The following is a 9,266-nucleotide window of genomic DNA, read 5'->3' as shown; positions in this document are numbered from 1 at the left end:
TTTTAGTGGGAGGTATTTGATGGCATGGAGATCATCGCCGCGGGCCATATGAATGTGATGAAGAAAATCGTCGATCCGTACCGTGGGGTCTATTGTCCCATCGTATGATTTGATGTTTACGGGTTTGAACCCTTCTGGGAATTCATGCTCCATTACCTCGTCAGTGAAGCAAAGGGGGTGTGTGGCGCCTCTGTATCGGTCCACGTCGCGACGTCGCTCGGATGGAGTCCGTCTGCGGTTGTTGCCCCGGGCGTGAGTATGATTGTTGCGTCAGGCTAGATAGCCGTTGTCGCGTGTCGGGGCGCGTCCCCGTGATTCATAGATCGATCTATTCTGACCTGCTCTACTGTCCAAGCCCTGCCGCAGGTCATAGGTATGTCCCCGAGCTGTTTTATCTCTGCCTTTACGGTGAGGTGGGGCGGGCTGGTGTTCGGTTTGAGTTGCCGCTTTGTCCCGACCACGTGGTGGTCGGTCAGCCGCATTGCGCGATGATGGTACGGGCTCCAGCGCCTCATCATCGAACTGAGGTTGCAATTTATGCTTCGGGTAACTTTTAGCTGGGCGCTTGAGGACGTATTCCTCGGCTTCCAGGACATCAGTCCATCTATCATTGAGCAGATCTTGATCAGCTTGAAGCTGCTGTTGCTTTGTTTTCAGGCTCCTTGCAGTGGCTATTAGCCGGCGCTTAAAGCGCTCCTGCTCGAGAGGTTCCTCAGGCACGATAAAATCCTCGTTGCCGAGGCTCACCTCCTCCTCGGAGAGCGGAAGATAATTACTGTCCTCCGAGTCTTTGTGTATGGCCTGTTCATCAGTGCTAACTTGCCCGTCTTCCCATTCGTCCTATTCGGAAGTTGCCTCAACGGGGTCTTCATTGTCTTCGGCACCGTCCGGAGTGTTACCTTCTCTTGTGCCGGTATTGTTATCTTTTGCACAGCGTGATTTAGAGCGGCGGCGCTGACGTCGGCGTTTTGGCTGTATCTCGGGAGGTTTATCCTCGACTGGATCCTTCTTGTTGTCGCCATTGTTCTCTTTAGGTGTGTCCACCATGTATACGTCATACGAGGAAGTGGCCGTCCAACGTCCGGTAAACAGCGGGTTTTGGGCCTCCTCTTCTCCGGCATCGTCGTCCATACCGTCGATGTCTTCGGAGCCGTAATCGAGCATGTCGGTTAAGTCCTCGACAGTGGCTATGAAGTGGGCGGCGGGTGGGAAGCGAAATTCTCCGTCATCAGCCTTCAGTTTGAACCGGATATAATTCGGCTGTGAGTCCCATGCTAAGGAGAGTGTTTTTAATGAGTTTAGCACGTCGCCTAAAGGCGAGTGCCGGAAGATGTCCGTGGAGCTGAATTTGATGATCGACACCCGATCAAGCTCGTCATGCATGGACACACATGCTTCGGAACCTGTAGCCAGAAACGTGTCCAAGGTTCCGGTAACACACATCCCACTTGAGGTTGGGTCTATGTGCGGCTCCAACGCCGCTGAGTCTGCGGCCTCCGTGGCGGGGTTGAGCCTCCCGTCCTGGGATGGCGTGATCTGCTCCGGATCTGGGGCCAGAGCAGTTGCAGGCGCTATCTCCTGGGTATGGTCCGATGACAGACTTAAGTCATGTTCATCATGGTGACAGGGAGCGGCTGCCGCGGTCTCGAATCCGTCGAGGATCAAGTCTCCGCGGATGTCCGCGACGTAGTTCGAGCTTTTAAATCTGACTTGATGGCCAGAGGTGTAGCCGTCGATCTGCTCTAGATGGCCAAGCGAGTTGGCCCGCAGTGCGAAGCCGCTGAATACGAAGATCTGTCCGGGGAGGAAGACCTCTCCCTTAACAACATTGTTGTAGATGATTGACGGGGCCTTCAAACCTCTTGATGACGACACAGCGGAACTCTCAATGAAAGCACCAATGTTGGTGTCAAAACCGGCGGATCTCGGGTAGGGGGTCCTGAACTGTGCGTCGAAGGTTGATGGTAACAGGAGATGGGGAACACGATGTTTACCCAGGTTCGGGCCCTCTCTATGGAGGTAATACCCTACTTCCTGCTTGATTGATCTTGATGAATATGATTATTACAAGAGTAGATCTACCACGAGATCGTAATGGCTAAAACCCTAAAAGTCTAGCCTGTATGACTATGATTATTCTGCCCTCTACGGACTAAGCCCTCCAATTTATATAGACACCGGAGGGGACTAGGGTTGTACAAAGTCGGTTACAGAGAAAGGAATCTTCATATCAAGACACCAATCTTGCCTTCCATGCCAAGGAGAGTCCTATCCGGACACGGGAGAGAGTCTTCGGTCTTGTATCTTCACAGCCCATCAGTCCGGCCCACGTACTATAGTCCGGACGCTCGAGGACCCTTTAATCCAAGACTCCCTCACCCGCCGACGCTGGTTTGGGTGACTGGACCAAGAAGATCAGAGCTTGAAGAAGCAGCACATCTGTTGGATTAAGATCCAACGGTCCAGTTGCTAGAATCATTTGTTGATTAAGTTGACAACGCCTGTCATACGCGTCAGCTTAGTAGGCCCACAAGTCAGCGTAATAAGGAGGCACTTGCTTGCGTGGGTCCCTACTGTCAGCCTCTCCACTTACATCCCTCTTCACATGGCTGTCGTTTGTTGTTCATGTTGACCATGCCGCCCCGAGAGCACCAACGTGGTGGACGGCGGCGAGGCCTAGGAAGGGAATGACCCGGAGCCGGTGAAGCCACAGCAGTGGACGCCCACACTGAGGGGAGTATGAGGGCTGACTGGTCGGTTGCAGGGTGAGGCTGCCGTCGCTGAAAAATAACAGGAGGTGCGGGTGGGTAGAGGGATGGCCTGGCCAGCAGTGGGAGTAGGGTGGCAGTGAGGCCTGCGCGGAAGCACAACCGGCCACGAAAGGAGGGTGCAGGCAGTCCCGCCGGCGCTAGTTTGGGAGGCTGGAGCAGGAAGATCAAATATTGAAGAAGCACGAAGGTGGTTGGATGGACATCCAATAGTCACTGCTCTCGTGTGTTGACTAAGTTGACATAGCCTTGCGTTCACGTCAACCTTTTTTTAGGAAAGCATACGCGTGAACCTAGTAGGCCCACAAGCCAGGCTCAAATATGCGGAAAACAACATACAACCCATCTGCCATTATTTCTAATAACTTACAGCCCATTTGCTAATTCTGAAAGATTTTTTTGGAGCCCATATTCTTTTTGTTAGCATTACAACCATATTGTGGCCACAGTTAAAAAACTCAAGAAATTTTGCATATTTCGGTGCGGTCCGAACTGTTTTTAATCCCAAAATTTCGAGTCACATTCAAACTAATTTGAAAAATAAATTTATATCAATTTAAAATCCAAATAATTTTCCCAACATCAAAATCAATGAAATTTAAAATGTAGAAATGCAAAAAAATAAATTTGAAAATAATTGTCAGTTTGTCATGTCTTAAAAATGTGCAAACCATTTCTCATTAGTGATAGCCTATTTTCTGGGCAAGCCGAATGCATCCCTTTCAGCCCAGTAGGGCTCACAAAAGCAAGTAGGCCTCGATTGGGTATTCTGCAAAAAAACAAAAAAATCTGGGCTAGCCATTTTCAGAAGGAAAAAAAACAACTGGGCTGGTCTTGTGGTAAACATAAATAAAAGGCTGGCCAGACTGGCAAGAGTGCCCCACACAGCCCAGTTGATACCCTGCTCCGTCTGAAAAACAAAAAAACTGGGCGATTTGCTGGGTCCCTGGTGTCAGCCGCTCATTGTGCAATTCACTCGTTTATTGACTACATTGACAATGGCATGGGACCCAAATGTCAGGAATCCATTCACGTACAATTATCCGCTGGCATGGGACCCAGATGTCAGGACTACCACCATGACCCTTGTGGGTCCATGCTGTCATCCTCTCCACGTACAATCATCTCCTCATTGTATACGCGTCAATCTAGTAGGCCCAAAAGTGAACCTCCAAATCCGTGGCGGACAAATACATCTCATTCCACACGTTCACATGGAAAGTTCAACATTTAGAGTAAAGTAACAGGTCTGATCCATAGGTAGAGTAATGAACTTCCACGTTGACAACTGATACGTCTCCAACGTATCTATAACTTTTTATTGTTCCATGCTATTATATTATCTGTTTTGGATGTTTTATATGCATTAATATGCTATTTTATATTATTTTTGGGACTAACTTATTAACCTAGAGCCCAGTGCTAGTTTCTGTTTTTTTCCTTGTTTTAGTGCTTCGCAGAAAAGGAATACCAAACGGAATAAAACTTTCGAGATGATTTTTCTTGGACCAAAAGACACCCAGGGAGACTTGGAGTGCAAGTTAGAAGAGCCACGAGGCGGTCACAAGGGTGGAGGGCGCGCCCAGGGGGGTACGGTGCGCCCCCCTACTTTGTGGGCCCCTCAGTGACCCCCTGACCTAGATCTTCCACCTATATATTCACAAATATTCCCAAACCACCAAAAGCATCCAAGAAAACACTTTTCCACCTCCGCAACCTTCTGTACCCATGGGATCCCATCTAGGGACCTTTTCCGTCACCCTGCCGGAGGGGGATTCGATCACGGAGGGCTTCTACATCAACTCTATTGCCCTTCCGATCAAGCGTGAATAGTTTACCATAGACCTACGGGTCCATAGCTAGTAGCTAGTGAAGGAAATATGCCCTAGAGGCAATAATAAAGTTGTTATTTATATTTCCTTATATCATGGTAAATGTTTATTATTCATGCTAGAATTGTATTAACTGGAAACTTAGTACATGTGTGAATACATAGACAAACAGAGTGTCACTAGTATGCCTCTACTAGACTAGCTCGTTAATCAAAGATGGTTAAAATTTACTAGCCATAGACATGAGTTGTCATTTGATGAACGGGATCACATCATTAGAGAATGATGTCATTGACATGACCCATGCGTTAGCTTAGCACTATGATCATTTAGTTTATTGCTATTACTTTCTTCATGACTTATACATGTTCCTATGACTATGAGATTATGCAACTCCCGAATACTGGAGGAACACTTAGTGTGCTATCAAATGTCACAACATAACTGGGTGATTATAAAGATGCTCTACACGTGTCTCTGATGGTGTTTGTTGAGTTGGCATAGATTGAGATTAGGATTTGTCACTCCCATTGTCGGAGAGGTATCTCTGGGCCCTCTCGGTAGTGCACATCACTATAAGCCTTGCAAGCAATGTAACTAATAAGTTAGTTACGGGATGATGCATTACGGAACGAGTAAAGAGACTTGCCGGTAACGCGATTGAACTAGGTATAATGATACCGATGATCGAATCTCGGGCAAGTAACATACCGATGACAAAGGGAACAACATATGTTGTTATGCGGTTTGACCGATAAACATCTTCGTAGAATATGTGGGAGCCAATATGAGCATCCAGGTTCCTCTATTGGTTATTGACCAGAGATGAGTCTCGGTCATGTCTACATAGTTCTCGAACCCGTAGGGTCCGCACGCTTAACGTTCGATGACGATCGGTATTATGAGTTTATGTGTTTTGATGTACCGAAGGTAGTTCGGAGTCCCGGATGAGATCACAGACATGACGAGGAGTATCGAAATGGTCGAGACATAAAGATTGATATATTGGACCATGTTGTTCGGACACCGGAAGTGTTCCACAGAGTTTCGGATAAAATCGGAGTGCCGGAGGGTTACCGGAACCCCCCCGAGAAGTAATGGGCCCTAGTGGGCCTTTAGGGGAGAGAGAGGGCCGCACCAGGAGGTGGCGCGCACCCCCCCCATGGGGAGTCCGAATATGACTAGGGGAGGGGGTGCGACCCCTCTTTCCCTCCCCCTCTCCCTCTCCTTCCTTCTCATCCTAGTTGGACTAGGAAAGGGGGAAACCTACTCCTACTAGGAGTAGGATTCCTCCCCCCTTGGCGCGCCACTTGTGGCCGGCCAACCTCCCCCTCCCTCCTTTATATACGTGGGGAGGGGGCACCCTAGAACACATCAAAGTTGATCTTTAGCCATGTGCGGTGCCCCCCTCCACAGTTTTCCACCTTGGTCATATCGTCGTAGTGCTTAGGCGAAGCCTCTGCCGGTAACTTCATCATCACCGTCACCACGCCATCATGCTGACGGAACTCTCCCTCGGCCTCATCTAGATCTAAAGTTCGAGGGACGTCACCAAGCTAAACGTGTGCAGATCGCGGAGGTGCCGTGCGTTCGATTCTTGATCAGTTGGATTGCAAAGACGTTCGACTACATCAACCGCATTACTTAACGCTTACGCTTTCGGTCTACGAGGGTACGTGGACACACTCTCCCTGCTGATGTCTACTACACAACCTTCTTCTTGTAGATGTTGTTGGGCCTCCAAGTGCAGAGTTTTGTAGGACAGTAGCATATTTCCCTCAAGTGGATGACCTAAGGTTTATCAATCCGTGGGAGGCGTAGGATGAAGATGGTCTCTCTCAAGCAACCCTGCAACCAAATAACAAAGAGTCTCTTGTGTCCCCAACACACCCAATACAATGGTAAATCATATAGGTGCACTAGTTCGGCGAAGAGAGGGTGATACAAGTGCAATATGGATGGTAGATATAGGTTTTTGTAATCTGAAAATATAAAAACAGCAAGGTAACAAGTGGTAAAAGTGAGCGTAAACGGTATTGCAATGCTAGGAAACAAGGCCTAAGGTTCATACTTTCACTAGTGCAAGTTCTCTCAACAATAATAACATAATTGGATCATATAACTATCCGTCAACATGCAACAAAGAGTCACTCCAAAGTCACTAATAGCGGAGAACAAACGAAGATATTATTGTAGGGTACGAAACCACCTCAAAGTTATCCTTTCTGATCGATCTATTCAAGAGTCCGTAGTAAAATAACACGAAGCTATTCTTTCCGTTCGATCTATCATAGAGTTCGTACTAGAATAACAACTTAAGACACAAATCAACCAAAACCCTAATGTCACCTAGATACTCCAATGTCACCTCAAGTATCCGTGGGTATGATTATACGATATGCGTAACACAATCTCAGATTCATCTATTCAACCAACAAAAATAACTTCAAAGAGTGCCCCAAAGTTTCTACCGGAGAGTCAAGACGAAAACATGTGCCAACCCCTATGCATAAGTTCACGAGGTCACGGAACCCGCAAGTTGATCACCAAAACATACATCAAGTAGATCACGTGATATCCCATTGTCACCACAGATAAGCACATGCAAGACATACATCAAGTGTTCTGAAATCCTTAAAGACTCAATCCGATAAGATAACTTCAAAGGGAAAACTCAATACATTACAAGAGAGTAGAGGGGGAGAAACATCATAAGATCCAACTACAATAACAGAGCTCGCGATACATCAAGATCGTGCCACCTCAAGAACACGAGACAGAGAGATCAAACACATAGCTACTGGTACATACCCTCAACCCTGAGGGTGAACTACTCCCTCCTCGTCATGGAGAGCGCCGGGATTATGAAGATGGCCACCGGTGAGGGATCCCCCTCCGGCAGGGTGCCGGAACAGGGTCCCGATTGGTTTTTGGTGGCTACAGAGGCTTGCGGCGGCGGAACTCCCGATCTATTCTGCTTTCTGGAGGTTTCAGTATTTATAGGATTTTTTGGCGTAGGTCTCACGTCAGGGGGGGTCTCCGAGTTGCCCACGAGGCAGGGGCCCATGCCCAGGGGGTGGGCGCGCCCCCACCCTCGTGGGCAGCCCGGGACTCTCCTGTCCCAACTCTTTTACTCCGGAGGCTTATTTTGGTCCAGAAAAAATCATCAAAAATTGGCACGTCAATTGGACTCCGTTTGGTATTCCTTTTCTGTAAAACTCAAAAACAAGGAAAATAAAGAAACTGGCACTGGGCTGTAGGTTAATAGGTTAGTCCCAAAAATCATATAAAATAGCATATAAATGCATATAAAACATCCTAGAAGGATAATATAATAGCATGAATACTTCATAAATTATAGATACGTTGGAGACGTATCACCCGCTCGTTGCTATGCTTCACTTAGATAGATCTTGCGTGATCGTAGGATTTTTTTTGAAATTATTGTGTTCCCCAACATTGGCATCCGAGCCAGGTCTATGCGTACACTAGTAGAAAAAGGGTCAAATGTGAAGCACATTAGTGCCGGTTTGATTTTGAGCCGGCACTAATGTGTCCATTAGTGCCGGTTCCAACGACTAGGCGGGCGGAGATCATTAGTACCGGTTCGTGAGCAACCTTTTGTACTGGTTCGTGTCACGAACCGGTACTAATGATGCCGCGTCAGGCTGTGGTCAGGCTGGGGCCCCACGGGCACCTTTAGTACCGGTTCGTGCCATGAACCGGTACTATAGTTTCTTAGTAAGCTGTTTTTAGTCCCACCTCCCGAAGAGAGAGGCACTAGGAGCGGTTTATAAGCCCTGAGTGCAGAGACGATGAAGGAGAGGCGCAATGCTCATCTGCACGTTGCTTAGCTTTAAGCCTTGAGGAATAGTGTAGACTGCACAAAGCTATGTGGAGTGCAGTTTGCACTATTTCGAAAGGCTTGAAGCTAATTAACGAGCATTCTGCCTCTTTTTTATCTTTAATAACTTATTACAACTCCGGACTTCTTGTGTTACGGCAAAAACTGGACGCACTTCGTGTACAAACTAGACAATCTCTTTCGAAGTATCAGGGTTTCTGACGAGAACTCATCTGTTACATGGGCACTTCATTTTTTTAAACTTATTACAACTCCAGACTTTTTTGGGTTCCGTACACACCATTCAAAGCGACGTCATCAACTTCCAACACGTTCTGACATCATTTGCTCTTTTTTTAGTCATTTGAACTCCAGCCTATTTTTGCATTCAGTATGCATCATTCAAAGCGACGTCATCAATTTCCAACACGTTGTGACATCATTTGCTGTTTTTCAGTCATTTACCGATTTGGTTAGAGAGCTAAATGACGGTGAAATTGAAAATCACTACAAAATGAACTCTGAAAATGTTGGAACTTGGCATGGTATCATCATTTCGCCTGCATAGCATGTGCAAAACAGTAGAGAGGGTCACAGCGAAAACTGGACGCACCTCGTGTACAAACTGGACAATCTCTTTCGGAGTATCAGGGTTTCGGACAAGAACTCATCTGTTACACGGGCACTTCAATGTTTTTTAAATTTATTTGAACTCCAGCCTATTTTTGCGTTCAGTATGCATCATTCAAAGCGATGTCATCAATTTGCAACACGTTTTGACATCATTTGCTGTTTTTCAGTCATTTACCGATTTGTTTAGGG

Source organism: Triticum aestivum, chromosome 1D (genome assembly GCF_018294505.1).
Source record: "Triticum aestivum cultivar Chinese Spring chromosome 1D, IWGSC CS RefSeq v2.1, whole genome shotgun sequence".
Lineage (NCBI taxonomy): Eukaryota > Viridiplantae > Streptophyta > Magnoliopsida > Poales > Poaceae > Triticum > Triticum aestivum.
The sequence above is the reverse complement of the archived record's forward strand: the minus strand, read 5'-3'. Positions refer to the sequence as shown.